Here is a 16,176-nt window from a genome sequence, read left to right as displayed (position 1 = left end):
GTGTTTCTGTCACTTTGATCACCTCTCAGGACTCGGGGTAGAGAGGGATGGCTGGCGGCCGGGCTGCAGAGGCTGGCGGAGGGTCTCTGGGGCTTTGTGGCCATGCTAACCCTGGTTTGAATGTGTGGGACACAGCCCGTCAACTCCTGTTGAGGTGGAAATGCAAGGACAGCCCTGCACCCTGCAGGGTCAGGGCTCAGGCTGCCCTGGGCGCCATGGCTAAACCTGGAGCAGGGGAGGGAAGAGGGTTTGAGGAGGTCAGAGTGGTCACCCAGCCTCCTCACATCCGGACACTGGAACAGCCCCAGGGGTCCCTGCGGTCTCTGACTCAGAGAAAAGTCACCTTCTGCAACCAGGACTGGAGTCCAGCTTTGGCTGCTGCCAGAGGGGACAGGGCTCACGGGAAGCAGGACTTACCATTGGCTGCCGGACAGTTGTCCATCCAAGCGCTAACCAAGCCAACACTGCTGAGCTTCTGACCTGAGACAAGATCCATCATAGTCAAGTGGCTATGACAACTAGAGCTTCCTGTGGCCCCAGAATGTCACAGCCCCCCCATACCTAGAGTCAGAATTTCATTGAGTCCATCAGCCCTGTCATGCTGATTTTTACCCTTATCAACATTTCACAGAGAAAGAACAGAAGGCACAGAGAGGTTAAGCAAGTCCTCTAAGAACACACAGGTGTTGGGTAAGGCAAATGGATAGTTTAAATTTGAATCCCTTCCCTGGCCATTTGTCATCTGCTGATTGGTGGACAGCCTTTGTTGCAGGACGTGTGTTCCTGGTGCTCAGTCTCATGGCTTTCTCTGCTCTGGTGGTTTGCACTTTGCTGGGACCAGGATGCCTTGAGGATGTGCCTCTCATGAAGGGTTAAAGCGCCCCCCCCACGCCCCAGCTTTCCCAGGACCAGGGCCAGAACAGAGAGGCCTTATCTGCAGAGGAAGGGCGGGTGGGATGTGGGCCTCTACGAGCTCCTCTCCACCTCGGCTCCAGCACCTTCTGTGGACCAGCTGCTGAGAGGACCCAGGGCAGAGGGGAAGGAGCCAGTCAATGTGGGATTCATTACTGGGGCTGGGCAGAGAAGTCTCCTGAGGTGGGGTGGGGGTGGGGCCTCCTGGAGTAGAGGCCTAGATGCCACCAATGACTGGGGGAAGGGAGGGTCCCCCGCTTCCCCTCTTTCCTTTTCCTGTGCTTGAAGCAGCTGTCTTCCCTGCAGGGGTGTGGCCTGACCTTTCTGGCCTCTGCCACCTACAGCCTGTAGGGCTGCAATAGCCCCGTGGGTGGAGGCTAAGCTTAGGAGGGTGGGCGGAGGAGCATCAGTTCCTCTATCTTGGAAGTAACTGAAAGCCGCGGGGCTTCCTGCAGCCTTGGGGCTAAACCCCCCCCCCCCCAAGGCCTGGGCTGCTGTATTGGGGCAGAGCTGCAGCAAGTCCAGAGGGCATGGTGTGTCTATATCTGTAATCCAGCACTTGGGAGTCCTGGACTACACAGCTGGGCTCCAGACTGGACAGGGTACTGGAGGGTGGGGTTGGGGATTTGGGGGAGGGGGGATGCTCAAAGCCCAAATGTCATTAGGCTAGAGGAAGAACGGGTGCGGGTTCTGGAAGCCTTGTTTGTGCTGTGGAGCGAATGTAGGGTATAGGGCAGAGGCACCCTGAAGGAGACTCCAGCACACATAGATTATAGAAGTCAATCTCTAGGAAATAGGCCCAGAGTGGCAAAGTAACTTTCCTGAGGCCACACAGTCTGGCTTTGATGCCTCCCTCATGTAGTTCAGAGCTCCTGGGCTACATCTCAGACCTCCAGCCCCAGCAGGGCCTGCTGCAGAAGTGGCTGGAAGGCCAGAGACAGGGAGAAGTGAGCTGTAGCCCTGGCCAGGAGGTCAGAGACAGGGAGAAGTGAGCTGTAGCCCTGGCCAGGAGCAGAGCACTGCCCTGCCCCAGCCAGACCTCTGTGGGGAGTCAGTGAGCAGGGCTGGGAGAGGCTGTCTCCTCCCCCACGCAGGAAGGCCACATTTGTTTTCCTGGGGTCTCTCCAGTGGGACCTGAGGCCTTTCTGTCTGGGACGGATGAGGGGAGGGGCTTCCCAATGGTTCCAGTGAGGGTCCTCCAGTCACCCTGCTTATGGCCATTGCCGCACCAGCACCAGCAGAGCCAGAGAGCCTGGTGGAGCCTGAGGGACTCACATATCCAAAGTGAAGGCTGTCTGTAGGGAGGCTCCCCCTCTCTCTCTTTCCCTCTAAAGATTTATCACTGAATTGAACACAGGTCCTCAGTCGGGGGTTGTGGGCTACTCAAGAGGGCCCCGCCTAGCTCTCTTCCTGATAGCGAGGGATATGGCTTTTGTGGGAAGGAACTGAGGTGAGATCTCAGTGTGGCTTTGCAGGTGCTACCAACAGGGTTCCAGCTGACAACAGGTCACCAGGTCACTGCAGGGACACCTGAGTTAAGCGAGTTTTTACTCTAAATGGAGTTCTTAATCTTGCCTGTGAGATTCCCAGAAATTTGGGGGTTCACTTCTGGGAACGGGGTCGGGCCATACTCAAAGGGCGTTTGCGCTCAGGCCTGAAGCATGTCTCATTGCTGTCTTCACATTCTTACACGAAAATATCTCTCTATAAAAAGAATGTGGTCTCCCTGCTAAACCCGTCATTGCAATGTTGTTAATTGAGCAGAAATTTTGAACTGGAGACTGCAGACTCCGGAGGGAGGGCTCCCTCCCCTCCCAATGTCTCCTGGCTTTCTGGCCTGGTTTTCTATCCTGCCTCCATCTCATTCTGGCATGTCCTGGCTGAGGAGCCCGCAGTATCTGCTCACTGTATGGTGTGTGGGGCTGTAACTGCCCGCAGGTAGGGGGCTCAGTTCTCATGGGATACACCCTGCCCATGGGTGCCTCGCCAGGTGACCAAGAGAAAAGATGGTGAGGTTTGAGAGGCACTTTGAGACCAAGGGACAGAGAGACGGTCACAGATCTGTCCTGGGCTCTGTTCCACACAGCAGCACTAAGGAGACGACATCCTCCTCATCTTAGAGACAGCAGGGACCGGAGTCCAGGTAGACAGACTCAGGTCTGTGGCCCAACCCTTACACGTCTACTGGGATTAGAGTTGCCTGTGGTCGTGCTGCAGTGGCCAGATGGGAGGCGAAAGCATGCTTCATGGGTTTACTGACGGAGATGCACATGGGTCCTAATGCCACCCAAGGGTCCTTCGGAATGGGAAGTGTGTCCTGGAGTGCAGTGTGAGAAAGGCCAGGCCTAAGGAAAAGGGAGGATCAAGAACCAGGAAGTTTAGGTAGAAAAGGCCAGAAAACAGATTCAACCCCGGAAGCTCAAGCGAGGAGAGGCCTGTGGACACCCTGACCTAGTTCAGCTTCTGACTGACCCCTGGCTCAGGGAGATAACACACCATCGTCCCTGTCACCACTGAGTCACTGAGTGGTAACCGGAAACACACAGCCAGGGAGGTGATCCTGTTCTGGAACTCCTGGAGGTGTTCTCCGGCATGGCTGCAGCTCTGAAAGACTCTAGAAGCTTCTAGATTCTGCCAGCTCTGACTGGAAGAACATGTCCTCCCCCCACCCCGCTCCCCAGAGGGAAAGAAACCGGGAACAAAACTGTTAGTTCCCTTTTCACAGATGGAGGTGAGGGTGGGCTGGCCACCTGTTTCTCATACGTCAGGGTGGACTTTCAGATTCGCGATTATATACCCAGGGTCATGCAAAGGGCACAGCCCCCACTGATTTCCTGTTTCCCATCTGCAGTGTTCTTCTCCCTGGCAGTGTGCGGGCCCCAGGACGGCAGTGTGAACAGACCTGGACCCTCTTATTCCCCCTCCATCCCCGACCAAGCGTGCTGTGGAATACTGCTGGCTCCTCCGGCTGGATGCTGAGCCTGTAGCAGGAGGGTCTCTGGTCCATTTCTCCCTTCTCTGGGCTCTTGCCTGTGGCCAAAAGTCAGTCTTTCACTGAGCTGAGTGGGTATGGATGGAGCAGCTCCCTGCTCTCCAGCCTCTGTAATCATCTTGTCCTGGACTGGACACGCCCATGTCTCCAGCCTCCTACTTTCCCCTCCTCCTCCTCTCAGGTACCCTGGAGTGGCTTCTCTGTGGCTTGCAAACCCCTTCAAGTCCATTGTGTGTGAGGTCTGCTTCCGAAGGGGACTGGATTCCGGGACTCTGGCTGTCCTTATGTGCCACAGGCCCTAGCCAGGAGCTGCAGGTCACCAGCTGGTGCCACTCAGTCTTGCCTTTCAGCTGTGCACGGTGCCTGCATGTGTGTGTGCCCGTGTGTTCATGTGGAGGCCAGGGGAGGATGCTCTGCCATTCTCCCCGGTCTCTCACTGAGCCTGGAGCTGGGCCAGCAGCCAGGAAGCCCCATAATCCTCCTGTCCGTGCCTCCCAGAGCACTGGAGCCCGTGTGACCTCTCATGTCGGTGCTGGGGATTCAAACTCAGGTCCTCACGGTTTTGCAGCAAGTGCTCTTACCCTCCGAGCCGTCTTCTCAGCTTCCCATCTTGACCTTCGTGTGAGGGCTTGTGTCTGTGAGGTACCCAGGGCCCTAGCCTTTGTGCGCGGGGATAAAATTCTCCCAGCGCTGACGGTGTTAACATGGATTGCAGAGAAAACGTGCCCAGAAGACCTTTGCATGCGACATCAGGGTTTCAAGTACAGACAAGCATAGCTGGCAGGCAGTAGCAGTTTCTGCTTATTGCTTCCTTGCAGCAGGGAGCCTCAGTCTTGGGCCAGGTAGTAGCCACTCCCTTTTTCCCAGCTGCCTGGAACCACACCCTCCACCTCCCGGCCAGCCCAGGAGACTGCTGCTCTGGGATCCTCTGCTAAGCCAGTCTGTTCCTGCCATCTTTCCACTCTCCCTGGGCCTCGGGTCTCAGCATACTCAGCCAACCTCAGCACAACTCTTAGAAGTGTGTGTGCCCACATTTGGTCCTAAGCCAGCGGTTCTCAATCCTAGCTACACATTAGAGACTAGCTGGATGACAGGTACTGGGGTCTGCTCCCCCACAGGTGGGGAGTCCCACTCCCTGTGTTACATGGACAGTGCTATGCTCTTCAGAATGAGAGTGGGGTTATACTGAGCCCATTTTTAGAAGCCAAATAAATAGCTTGCCCTTTCTGCTGCCTCCCCATCCCCTGGGCCTGGGGTGCCATCAGAAACACTAAAATAGAGTCTGGCCTAAACTCCAGCATCTGAGGACCTCAAGTGTGCACTCGTGTGTGTGTGTGTGTGTGTGTGTGTGTGTGTGTGTGTGTGTGTGTGTTCAGTCCTGACTGCAGGATGGGAAGACTAGGAACTGCCCTGGTAGCAGCCTGGAGTACCCAGCCAGCCAATCTTCTCTTGGCGCCCAGGAGCCCACAGGGCTGAACACCTGGGTGCTTTGGGACTTGTTGCCTTGGAAATCAGAGGGTCTGGTGGTTTTTTGGCTGCATTTGGTTGGGGTGAGGTGAAGGGCCTGAGGGAGGGAATGGCAGAGGCTGGAACTGATTACATTGACACCAGGGTCATGCTTCAGGCTGAGATAGCATAGAGTTGCCAGGCGGTGGTGGCACACCCCTTTAATCCCAACCCTCGGGAGGCAGAGGTGGGCAGACCTCCATGAGTTTGAGGCCAGCCTGGTTTACAGAGTGAGTTCCAGGACAGCCTGAATTCCAGGGCTACGCAGAGAAACCCCATCTCAAAAACAAAGATAGCTCGGAATGACAGAAGACACGACTGATCCAGCCCCTACGTATTTGAGACATCCTGCAGTGTAGCACAGACTGGTTCCAGAACTCAGTCCGCCTGCCTCGGCTTGTTGCATGCTGGGATCGCAGGTGTGCATCAGCAAGGCCTGCATGCAGCTGGGTGCTGCTCTCTGATGGGGGGGGGGAAGGGTAGGGCTTCTTAGAAAGGCGGAAATGGGCCTATCCTGCCCCTGTGGTTGCTAAGGAGACCAGGAGGGGGACAGGACCTGTAGAGTCGGCAGCAAGGCCTCCAGGCTGTGGAGGGACCCAGGTTGGGGGTGAGGAATGTCACCTGTGCTGGAGGGAGGGCATCCTGGAGGAGGTGGTGTCTGGGAAACCACGGAGCCCAGCTGAGGAGTAGTGCAGTGTGTGTCCTTAGAAAACGGCGCAGGCTGAGGTTGAATGGACCGGGGTACAGGGGTGCTCAGCTCCAAGGAAGAGTTCTGCTGTAGAAGTTGTGTGGGAAAAGGAGGAGGACAGGAAGTAGACAACACTTTTTGTAGAGGGATTGAGGAATGGGCATTGCCACCAACTGTAGTGGTGTGGCAGGAAAGGGCAGCTGTAGCACTGGAAAAGCTAAGCATTAGGGCTGGCGGGACAGGGCCCTGGGACCTGAGGGGAGGGGCAGAGTCTTGGGACTGAGGTGGGAGAAAGCAGGGCACGGGCAGCCAAAGCTGGTATCTCAGGCGGGAGAAAGAACGGGACCTGTGGAGGGGGGAGGGGTGTGGAGAGATGGGTTCAAGCTAGGAAGGGCTTGGAACCAGACACGTGAAGGAGGCAGAGGGGAGGTCACCCCAGGAAGCCACGTTGAAAAGTGAGAGGGAAATAGGTCCCAGGAAGGGTCCTTCAAGGGCTGTCCTCAGGATCTGTGGGCGTGGACCGAGATGAGCCATGAGGAATCCTCCAGAGCCCTGGAGATGTGTGGTTGGCAGAGGCCAGATGGCCAGGGCCAAGAGTGAGTAGGCGCTAGGAAGAGAGGACATGAGTGGGCTGTTGGGAATCAACAATTGGAAGAGCAGAGCGGGCCACTCAGCTCTGGAGACTGGGGCAGCATAGCTTCACCCTGGCCCAGGCGGGAACCTCAAGTGGCACCAGAACACTTCAGGACCCACTGTTTGCATTGGCGAGACTCATCCTAGGGGCCTCTTCCTCCCTAGCACCGCTATGTCTGCTTCTGGCCTTCCCTCAAGGCCTTTTGGCAGGGTGTTCCTTGCAGCTTTTGGTGGTATAGGAGGCACACAACGGACCTCTGGGGCACCCATATGTGCCACACAGCCCACTTGCAAGTGCCAGCCTTGCCCCGGCCTCCCGCACCAGAGCCTCAGAGGGGCGAGAGGGATCTTTTTCTGGGCATTTGCTTGGAAGCATCTGCCGTGCTCGCGAACTGTTGCCTGGGTGGACGGAAGGCAAGTTGGCAGGAGGGTGAGCTCTGTGTAAGCCAGGTGCTTACCAGGAGAGAACGGGGAGTGTGTGTCCACACGTGCACTGCGCTCACACGCGTGCGTTCATCCCTCTTTCCTACTGGCTTGATTCTGCATGTAGAGCGAAGTGTGATTGTCCTGTGCTTCCTGGCAGGTGTCAGCCTCTGAAATGGGTCTGTATTGACCTCGTCTTCACATCAGTTTTTTCAGAGGAGGTGGAAGTCCCTGCTGTCACCAAGAAGGACTGTGGGTGCTGCTCTAACAGGGAGAGCATGGACAAGGACTCGGTGGGGGCACTTTTTCAGCCAAGCGCCTGGCAAAAGATAGGGGCTTCCTCTGCTTTCGTGTAAGGCCTGTTGGCTGTGGACCAGGCTTGGGAATATCCCAGGAGTCCACTCAGGAGCTTGAAGGATGGCATCCCGCTGAACTGCTTGAGTGTGTACCTCCCCTGTGGGCTAACCTTTAAGTTCTGTGGATCAAAGGGGCTAGAGGGTCTCACTAGTTTCTATGGCTGCTGACGTGAGTACAGAAATCGCGTAGTTTACAGCACCAGACATTTACTGTGTTAAACCGGCCCACAGGACTGATGCCAAAGTGTGGGCTCCTGCAGAAGGCTCCAGAGATCTGGCCCTGGCTCTTCTTGCTTCTATGGCTGTTGGCATGCCTTGGCTTGTGACCACATTGTTCAGATCTCTGCCTCTGTCACTTCTTGGTCACCTCACACCTTGTGATCAAACCTCCTCTCTTTCTGGTCAGGACAGGGTCACTCTGTGCCACTGTCTGGATTCAGATCTAAAAGTCACCTTGTCAGGTGAAGTCACAGCACCCTTCAGGCCGGTCAGGACAGGAAACCGGTCATTCTCGTGTGTCTCAAGACGTTGTAGCTTTAAGGCATAAAATGTTAAAATGCATTGAGCCAAAAAGAGGGAAAAAATGATGTATTTAAGTCTCTAAAAATATTTTTAAAGATATAGTCTCACGTGTTGCCCAGGCTTCCCTCCAAGGATGACCTTGAACTCTATTTGCCACCACAGCTGGGTTACATGGCACTGGGAAATTGGACCTATGGCTCTGTGTATGCCAGGCAAGCATCCTGCCGACTCAGCTGTATTTTCAGCCCCACATTGAATTCTTTCTTTTCTTTCTTTAAACATATATTTTATATATATTTTAGCATATATTTCTAGCTAGGCGGGGTGATATACACCTGTCACCATGGCACCAGGTAGGCTGAGGCAGGAGGACCTGGGGTTTGAGGCTCTCCCAGGCTGGCAGTGCACAGGGAATGTAAACAGGTCTCCTCCACCCCACCCCTGCCCATATTCCTTGCACTCCACCCCTGCTCATATTCCCCCCACCCCACCCCTGCCCATAGCAGAAGGGGCCTGAGTGCCGCAGCCAGCACCGTTCTGGTGCCAGCATCTTTTCATCACCGCACTGGAAACCCCACATCTTAAGGAGCCAGCCCCATGTCAACCCCTCACCCTTGGCCGCCACTAGTCTGCTTTCTCTCTCTTTCCGAATTCTTTTTAAAGTATGCTCCTATGTGACTTTAGAATAAATAAACACAGCTTGATGGGTTGGCTGTTGGAAGGATACGCATGGGGCGGAAGCCAATGTGTGGATGGAGACCGGAAGGCCAGGGGTTGAAGTAGCCTGGGCCCGTCGCCCCTTCCTCTCTCGCTCTTTTCTAGGGGTCTTGGCCCGAGTGCCCTCTTGCTTTCTGAATTCAGTTGTACATGACCCCAGGTAGCTTCCTCACCCCCAAGTCTTCATCAGATCCAAGTTTTAGGGGCGTCTACTCAAAAAAAGTTTTGAGCTCCACATGGGAACACGTCAGGCCAGCAGCTGTCCCCGCCCCTGTGACTTGGGCTAATGGTCTCATGTCCCTTCAAATTAGGATGAATGTGAGGGACATCCAGTAGAGAGCTGATGGTGTCTTTGGCACAGTCTGCAGGGTATGTGGCCAGGCATTCATTGAGTTGACTCCTTGAGAGAAACTCTCCTTCCTGACAGTGAACTTGGGGACACTGCTCTGGGATCTGTGTTTGAGACTGTCTCGCATAGCCCATGCACATGAGTGCAGATGTGTGTAAGTGGGTACATGCACATGAGTGCAGATGTGTGTAAGTGGGTACATGCACATGAGTGCAGATGTGGGCAAGTGGGTGCATGCACATGAGTGCAGATGTGGGCAGGTGGGTAGATAGATGCACATGAGTGCAGATGTGTGTAAGTGGGTACATGCACATGAGTGCAGATGTGTGTTAGTGGGTACATCCACATGAGTATAGATGCCTAGAGAAATCAGAGAAGTCAGATCCCCTTGGAGCTGAAGTTTTAGGCAGTTGTGAACTGCTTGACATGGGTGCTGGGAACCAAACTCAGGTCCTCCTTCTGAACCAAAGTGTGCTTTGTTCCCCCCTCTGGTTTTCTGCGTTAGGGTTTCTCTGTGTAGCCCTGGCTGTCCTGGAACTCGCTCTGTAGACCAAGCTGGCCTCAAACCCATTGAAATCTGCCTGCCTCTGCCTCCCGAGTGCTAGGATTAAAGGTGTGCATCACCACTGCCAGGCTCACAATATGCACTCTTAACCACTGAGCCGTCCCTCCAGTCCCTCAATGTGTGTTTCTGTGGGCTGTGTCCCCTCACCCCAAATGTGGCTTGTAGATCAGGTTCTAGAAGTGACCAGGGACTCCAAGTAGACTCGTGAATCAGTGACCCTACAGTGAGAAGAGTGGCAGGGTGCCGTCATGCCCACCTGTCAAGCACACAGGGCTGTCATGCCCCTGACACAGGCCTGATTGCCGCTGAGAGTCTACCAGAGGAGTCAGTCAGATGCATTCTGGATTCCAGGATCTTAGCACGGAAAGGAAGAAGTGTGTGAAATATCGCTGCCATTTTCATGTTGATGACATCTTGAACTGATAATATTTTGGCTCTGTGAGATCAATTAAAACAGGCCACGTGATTCCTCACAGTTTCCCCCTGTGGTAGCTGGAAGTGTAAGGCTCCTTCTGTAACTTGCATCTTGGGCCTCGTGCCAGAGGACCGGATGGTACTTGGATCACGGTCAGGGAGAGCTGAGAACCTCTCAACTTGTGGATGGACGTTTAGGAAAGCGACCCTTTATGGCCTGGGGCCCCCTTCATGATCTGGAGACCCCCATTTAATGGCGCTAGATGAGTCAGAGCGGTAGGAGGCGCCCTGTGCCGCTCACTTCCCAGGCCTGGAATCTGAAGAGCAGGGGCTCTCCAGAGCTGCCACAGGGGGCCTTAGAGAGCTGGGGTGGGGGTTGTATGAGGTTCCGGAGGGAGGAAGCTTTGTGCCCCCAGGAGGGAGAGTCAGCAGGGCAGTGGGTGCTCAACTTTGACGTGGGTTAATAGGAGTCCGTCCCCCCTCCCCGCCATCTTTTTCTCTGTGGACTGCCAGGCCTTGGTGACAGGAGGGTGGGAGGAAGTTAGAGAGAAGCTCCTCCTGGTTTGAAGGGACCTGCTGTTCTAGCTGTGACTGGAGTTGGTGTATCAGCTCCAGACAGGGAAGACAGATGCCCAAGATCTGCACGATGGACCGGAGGCCTGGGGATTCCTGTGTTCCACTGGAGAGCAGAACTGGACTGGGGGCGGAATATGATTGTGTGCCTATCTCGGGGAGCCTTTGGGGCAGTTGTTCCTGCACACTGGGGCACTGAAATCACATGGGGAAATCTGTCACTGGCCCTGAGGCCCCTCCAGAGTTACCAAAGGCTCCTCTCCACTTGAACTAATTGCTCCCTGCTCTGAGCAAACCTCCAATCCCACCCCAGCACTCCCAGTGTGGGAGCTGGCCTAGGGCCACCATGGCCATGCCTTAGCCTGGGAGTGACTCATTCCAGGTCAGAGGTTATGGGGTCTGGCAGATCCCATCCTCCAGGCACAGCCCCAGCCCCAGCCCCAGAAGTGTCAGCTCCTATCTTTGGACCCCCTGGCTCATCACTCTCAGGGTCCCAGAACATCACAGGGGTCTGTAAGGAGTGGGAGGGGCAGAGTACTGACTCACTGCCCAGCCCCCAAGGAGGATCAGGAGCAGTGGGAAGAAGCAGGCGTCAGAATACATTCGGAGTCCCTGAGGCTCCAGAGCAGAGAGTCAGGGTGAGCCAGCCCCAGCCCAGCCCAAGCCCAGCCCCAGCCCCCGGGGTCTTGCCTTTTTCTCCTGCTTCCCCCTCCTTTGGCTGCAGCCAGCAGAGCCCTCTTAAACAGGGAGCCTGTGCTGTCTCAGTTGCCCAGAAACCTCTGGGGGTCAGGGCTTTGGAGAAGGAGGCGAGCCCTACCAAAACACGGAAGACTGACTGAAAACCAAGGTGCGTGCCTGTTATCTGACCGGGTGTGGGGTGGAGCCAGGCCGGGTACCATGCCCAGGGTCAATGGAAAGACATCCTGGTCGGGAAGAGGTCGCATGGTTCTGGGTTGGCACAGATTTGGGCAAACACAGGTTAAAGGCTAGGGCCGCATGGCTCCAAGGTCCATCCTGTGTACCCTGTCATTTTCCTCTTAGTGGCCCAGACTGCCCCTTGGTGTGTTGAGCGCGGAGGCCTTAGGCTCACCCTGCCGCTGCCGCCTGCAGCCGGTGCGCCTCTCTCCGCCTCCTCGTCCCCTCGCCCTGCCCCTCGGAGCAGTTCCCCAGCAAGCCTCCCTCTGCAGGCCGTCCTGAGCCCTCCTACCTCTCTGCCCCACACTCTGGGAGGCTCCTTGTTCCGAGGCCACAAAGCCCCTTTGATCCTCTGCTCGGCTCTGAGCCATGTGACCCGGTGGGCGGGCCGCAGCGCTCCAGCGTCCAGGCAGCCCGACTTTCAGCTGCTGGGGTGAGTCCTCGCTCTTTGTTCTTCACCCTCTCACAGCCTGCTCCGGGGGCCTCCAGGTGGTGGGGCCCGCCTGGCCGGCCCCGATGGGTGCAGGGGGACTGGGATCCAGGTAGCCCTGGGGCCTTGGGGCTCTGGCTGGCAGCTCAGCCCTGGGTTCCTGGGAGAATGGGTGGCGGGATGCCGGGTCTCCACGCGGGAACCAGATTTCGATCGCAGAATAGAAGAAAAAGGGACTTTGTGTGGTCACAGCTATCTTTTTGTAAACGTTTGGCCAACTCCGTCGAGAGATGGGAGTGTCTTGAAGCACGTTGCCCCCAAAAGGGGCTTCTGATTTCCAGCCAGGGCAGGAGCAGAGGTGAACTGGATGCTTCTTGCAAAAATCTCTCTACCCAGAGTTATCAGCTTCTAATAGTGGGCGGCTTCCAGCGCTGGCTGGAAATTAGTTACTGCCGGCTCTTAGAAAGGTGGCAAATCAGACCGCAGGGGTGAACCGTGATGGGGACCCCACCATCAAATATGTGTACCGCCCGTTGGCTTGGGGTTCTTGAGATGTGCTGAGCCCAGGAGGGTGTTGCTGGGTGGGGTGGGGGTTTGGTATGCATCTATTTTGCTAGAGAATGTGCAATGGGGGTGTCTGCGTTCTGGAGCCATGTGTTGGAACCTGTGCTGTGTGTCAGAGCCAGGGCAGGCAGTGTCCTCCAGCAGGCTTTGCAGCTGAGACCATGTGAGGGACCCCAGCCAGCGCAGAGTGGTCGCTGGCACCCAAACACAGAGGGACAGCAGCAAATGCCTGAAGACCGCCTAAGCTTTCAACCGACTGTGTGCACCCCCACCCCCACCCCAGTTTTTAGGAAACGCTGCCGGCTCTTGGTCAGAGGCCTGGGGAGCAGTATGTCTGCTTCCTGAGAGAAGTGTGAGATTTCTTTCTTTGAGAAAAATGGACCGCCAGGAAAAAGCCCAGGAGCGGGTTCTGACCATTCTGTGTTGGGCAGAGATGGAATTTGGTTCTGATCGCATGTGGAAAATCCAGAGGACAGTAGTGCTCCCTGTAATGATGTGGGGCCTCCTTCGTTCACACTTGGCTTCTAGCTTCATGGGGCTCTTGGGGCATTTATACACAATGTCTATCACTTGCCTTGCTCAGCTTCCCTTGGCAGCCAGGGGCTCCTTTCCAGCAAATAGGGAGAATGTGCTTATTAAACCTCTGGCTAGGCAGCCAGCCTCAACTCGAGGCCTGCTTGGAAAGGTAGCTCATCCTTCTCTTCTTGGGTCTCTTTTGTGGTGTGTGGTAGCTACAGAAGGAAGCTTTGAACTCATAGCAATCCTACTGCCTCAGCCTCCTGAATGCCAGGATTTATTGGTGTTTAGCACCATGCCTGGGTAGGAACGGAATTGGGGTCCTGAGTTGTGACTGACCTGGCACGCCCCTTCAGACCACTGGTCATTTCCATATGGTTCACCCCAGGTTTTGTGCCATCTACTGAAGTGTGTTCCTGTGTCTACCGGGTAGCCCCTGTGGGCCATCACCGTGACAGCTGAGCTGGTACGAAGAAGAACCTACTGTGTAGGGGGGGTGACTACCCTAGGTGGAAGCCAGCTCCGGTGAGGAGGAGGCCAGATTCCCAGGGCCACATGTAGCAAGTGTGAGACAAGTCCCATCATGCCAGGTCCAGGAGGAACCTTCTTGGGCCTATGGAGTCTTCTGAGCCCCAGACCCACTATCCCTAGCTCTGGGACCTTGCCGCAGGAGCCCGCTACTCATTGGGCAACCCCAGTGCTGTTGCCTGTGCGCCCCACCCCCTCCCTTCCCTGCCACAATATCCTCCCCAACTTCCTGTTATGTCAATGCTCTTGTCAGATAGGGTGGCTCTGCTGGGGCCGAGGCCCCCTTGTACAGAGAGGGCCCCGCGGCCTGGGGGCGGCACAGATTCCCTGCCTGTGTCAAAGGTCTCTAGGAAGCCGGCATCGAGGCTCCATTTCCGCTCTCCCGTTCCCCACACAGCACAGTCTCTATCTGCTTTCCCACACCACCCCGGAAGTTTCTAGGCTTCCTCTCTCACTCCCTGACCCTGTGTGTGGGGGGGGGGGGGCGGGGGGAAGAACAGCTTTATTTTAATGCAAATAGGCAAAAAAAAAACCCAGTGGCTGTTGGGGCAGAGGCTAGGTGGGCCTCCTGCCTCCTTACCATCCTCCCACCATCTTTACCATCCCCCCCCCACCATCTTTACCATCCCCCTCACCACCTTCACCATCCCCTTCATCATAGACGAGGCCAGTATTGCCAGGTCCTCCACTAAGAGCGTCCAGCTTCCTCCAGTTTGGTCTTTAGAGGTGTTTCCAGCCGACTCCCCCTGTAGCCGGCACCTCTTCAGACCTCGCTCCCAGCATCAAGCGTGGATTTGTTTATTGAGCGCCTGCTCTGTTCCTCCGGCAGGTAGAGACCTGCCCTCAGGAACTCCTGAGCCTTGGCCTCCTTCCCAAGGACGACTTCTCAGGAGGGCTGCTGTGCTCTACGTTTTTGTGAGTGGAGTGGGGCTGGGACTCCTACCTGCATCTGGGGAGGTGGGCGCTTCCATACTCTGCCCCGCAGACCTCCGCCTGCAGGGTTTCTGTGGCTGCCAGGAATCCCCACCCCACCTACTTAACTGCACACTGAGCCTGCCTTGGTGCCTGAGGGTGCTGTTGGTTCACAGGCCTCTCAGTCTGCTCTTTGCTATGCACCCAGAGGAACACACCATCCCAGGCTGGGAGCCTGCCTGGTCAAGAGGGCTTTGTACTAAAACCACGGAGCCTGATCTCATCTTGCAGCCTCCCTGAGCTGCTGTCCACACTCATCTGGTGCCACTGCCCACCCCTGCAAGATGAGCTCACCCTCCTATTGTACCCAGCTCACTTCTTCCCGCGGTTGGGGCCTTGGCTTCCTTTAGGAAGGGTCTCAAAAGACACAAAGCTGTGGGGCCGGTGAGATCGCAAAGATACTTGCTGTCGCGCTGGGTCGTGCTGGGTCGTGTTGGTGCGCCTCCTTTAATCCCAGCCCTCAGGAGGCAAGGAGAGGCAGGTCTACGAGTTCGAGGCCAGCCTGAACTACAGAGTGAGTTCCAAGACAACCAGGCCTACACAGAAAAGCCCCGTCTCGAAAAACAAAACAAAACAAAATGCTTGCTGTCAGCCTTTACAGTGTGAGTTCTGTCCCTGGACTCCACAGGGTGGAAGGAGAGAACTGTCACCTCTGACCTTTACACATGCACTGTGCCATCACACATACACACATGTGCGCACGTGCATGCACACTAAAATTTTTCTTTAAGATACAAGGCTATTGACTGGCTGTGGGACTAAGGCAGCTGGCTTAAGTACCATCTATAGACGTTCTAATATGTGTACAGTGGGTGGATCTTGCCCTGGACTCTGCCCCCTCCTAATTGTTTAGCATCTTTCTGAAGCCAAGAGCTGGGGGGGGCACCCTGAGGTGCTGGCCACTTGAGGACCAATACCAAGTCACTGACACTCAGTCTTCCTAAGTGACACTCAGTCAAGTGCAGGTCCCCATCCTGGGACTGACATCTTGCCCTGTTCTGTGAGTTTTTTGAAGGCAGGGACTCCACTAAGCTGCCCTCTCTGCCAAGGATGGTCTGTACTTCTGATCCTCCTGGGGACTGAGCCCAACGCTTTGTCCATGCTAAGTAAGCACCCCATGCTAAGTGAGGACCCCACTAGCTGAGCTGTAACTCCGTCTCCTTTTTAGTGATTCTGTGACCTAGGCTGGCCTCTTGCCTTAGCCTCCCACGTGCTGGAATGACAGGGGTGTGCCACCATGCAGCGTTTCCTGCGTGTGGGTGCTAGGCCCTGAGCATGCCTTGGTCACCAGAGGTCGTGGGGACAGTAGTGTTTTCACAGTGGAACGCTCTCAGAACTCTGTCCTTATCAGGATCTCTTATCTCCCAGGCCTTGTTCCAGGTGCCTGTCACCACTGGAGGAGGAGATAAGATAGGCCCTGCCTCTCGTCCAGCTAGAGTGCCACACAGGTCTCCTGGCCTGGTCTGGCTCTGAATGTCGCTGTAGCTGGCCCTTCTGTCTGGTGGTGATATTAGTGTCCTGCCTGCCCTTCTCAGTGGCCACTAAGGTTTATCGATTTCTGTGTACCCATTCTGGATGACCTAGGTGCTCACTTGGTTAAT

The 16,176-nt window shown here is 55.8% G+C and overlaps 1 protein-coding gene across 5 annotated transcripts in view; it reads left to right on the top strand.

Annotated features, from left to right (window-relative positions):
* Positions 1-16,176, top strand: part of Septin9 (septin 9) — a 161,024-nt gene that overhangs the window by 117,635 nt on the left and 27,213 nt on the right. The window contains exon 1 of one of the 5 annotated variants that reach the window (XM_087909728.1): positions 11,840-11,998. The exons of the other annotated variants lie outside the window; for them this stretch is intronic. The gene's annotated coding sequence lies outside the window, so the exon portion shown is untranslated. Of the gene's footprint in view, positions 1-11,839; positions 11,999-16,176 lie in introns of those variants that run through there. 5 annotated transcript variants of the gene reach the window in all.

This window comes from Myodes glareolus, chromosome 9 (assembly GCF_982192425.1).
Source record: "Myodes glareolus chromosome 9, mMyoGla1.1, whole genome shotgun sequence".
Lineage (NCBI taxonomy): Eukaryota > Metazoa > Chordata > Mammalia > Rodentia > Cricetidae > Myodes > Myodes glareolus.
The sequence above is the reverse complement of the archived record's forward strand: the minus strand, read 5'-3'. Positions and strand labels throughout refer to the sequence as shown.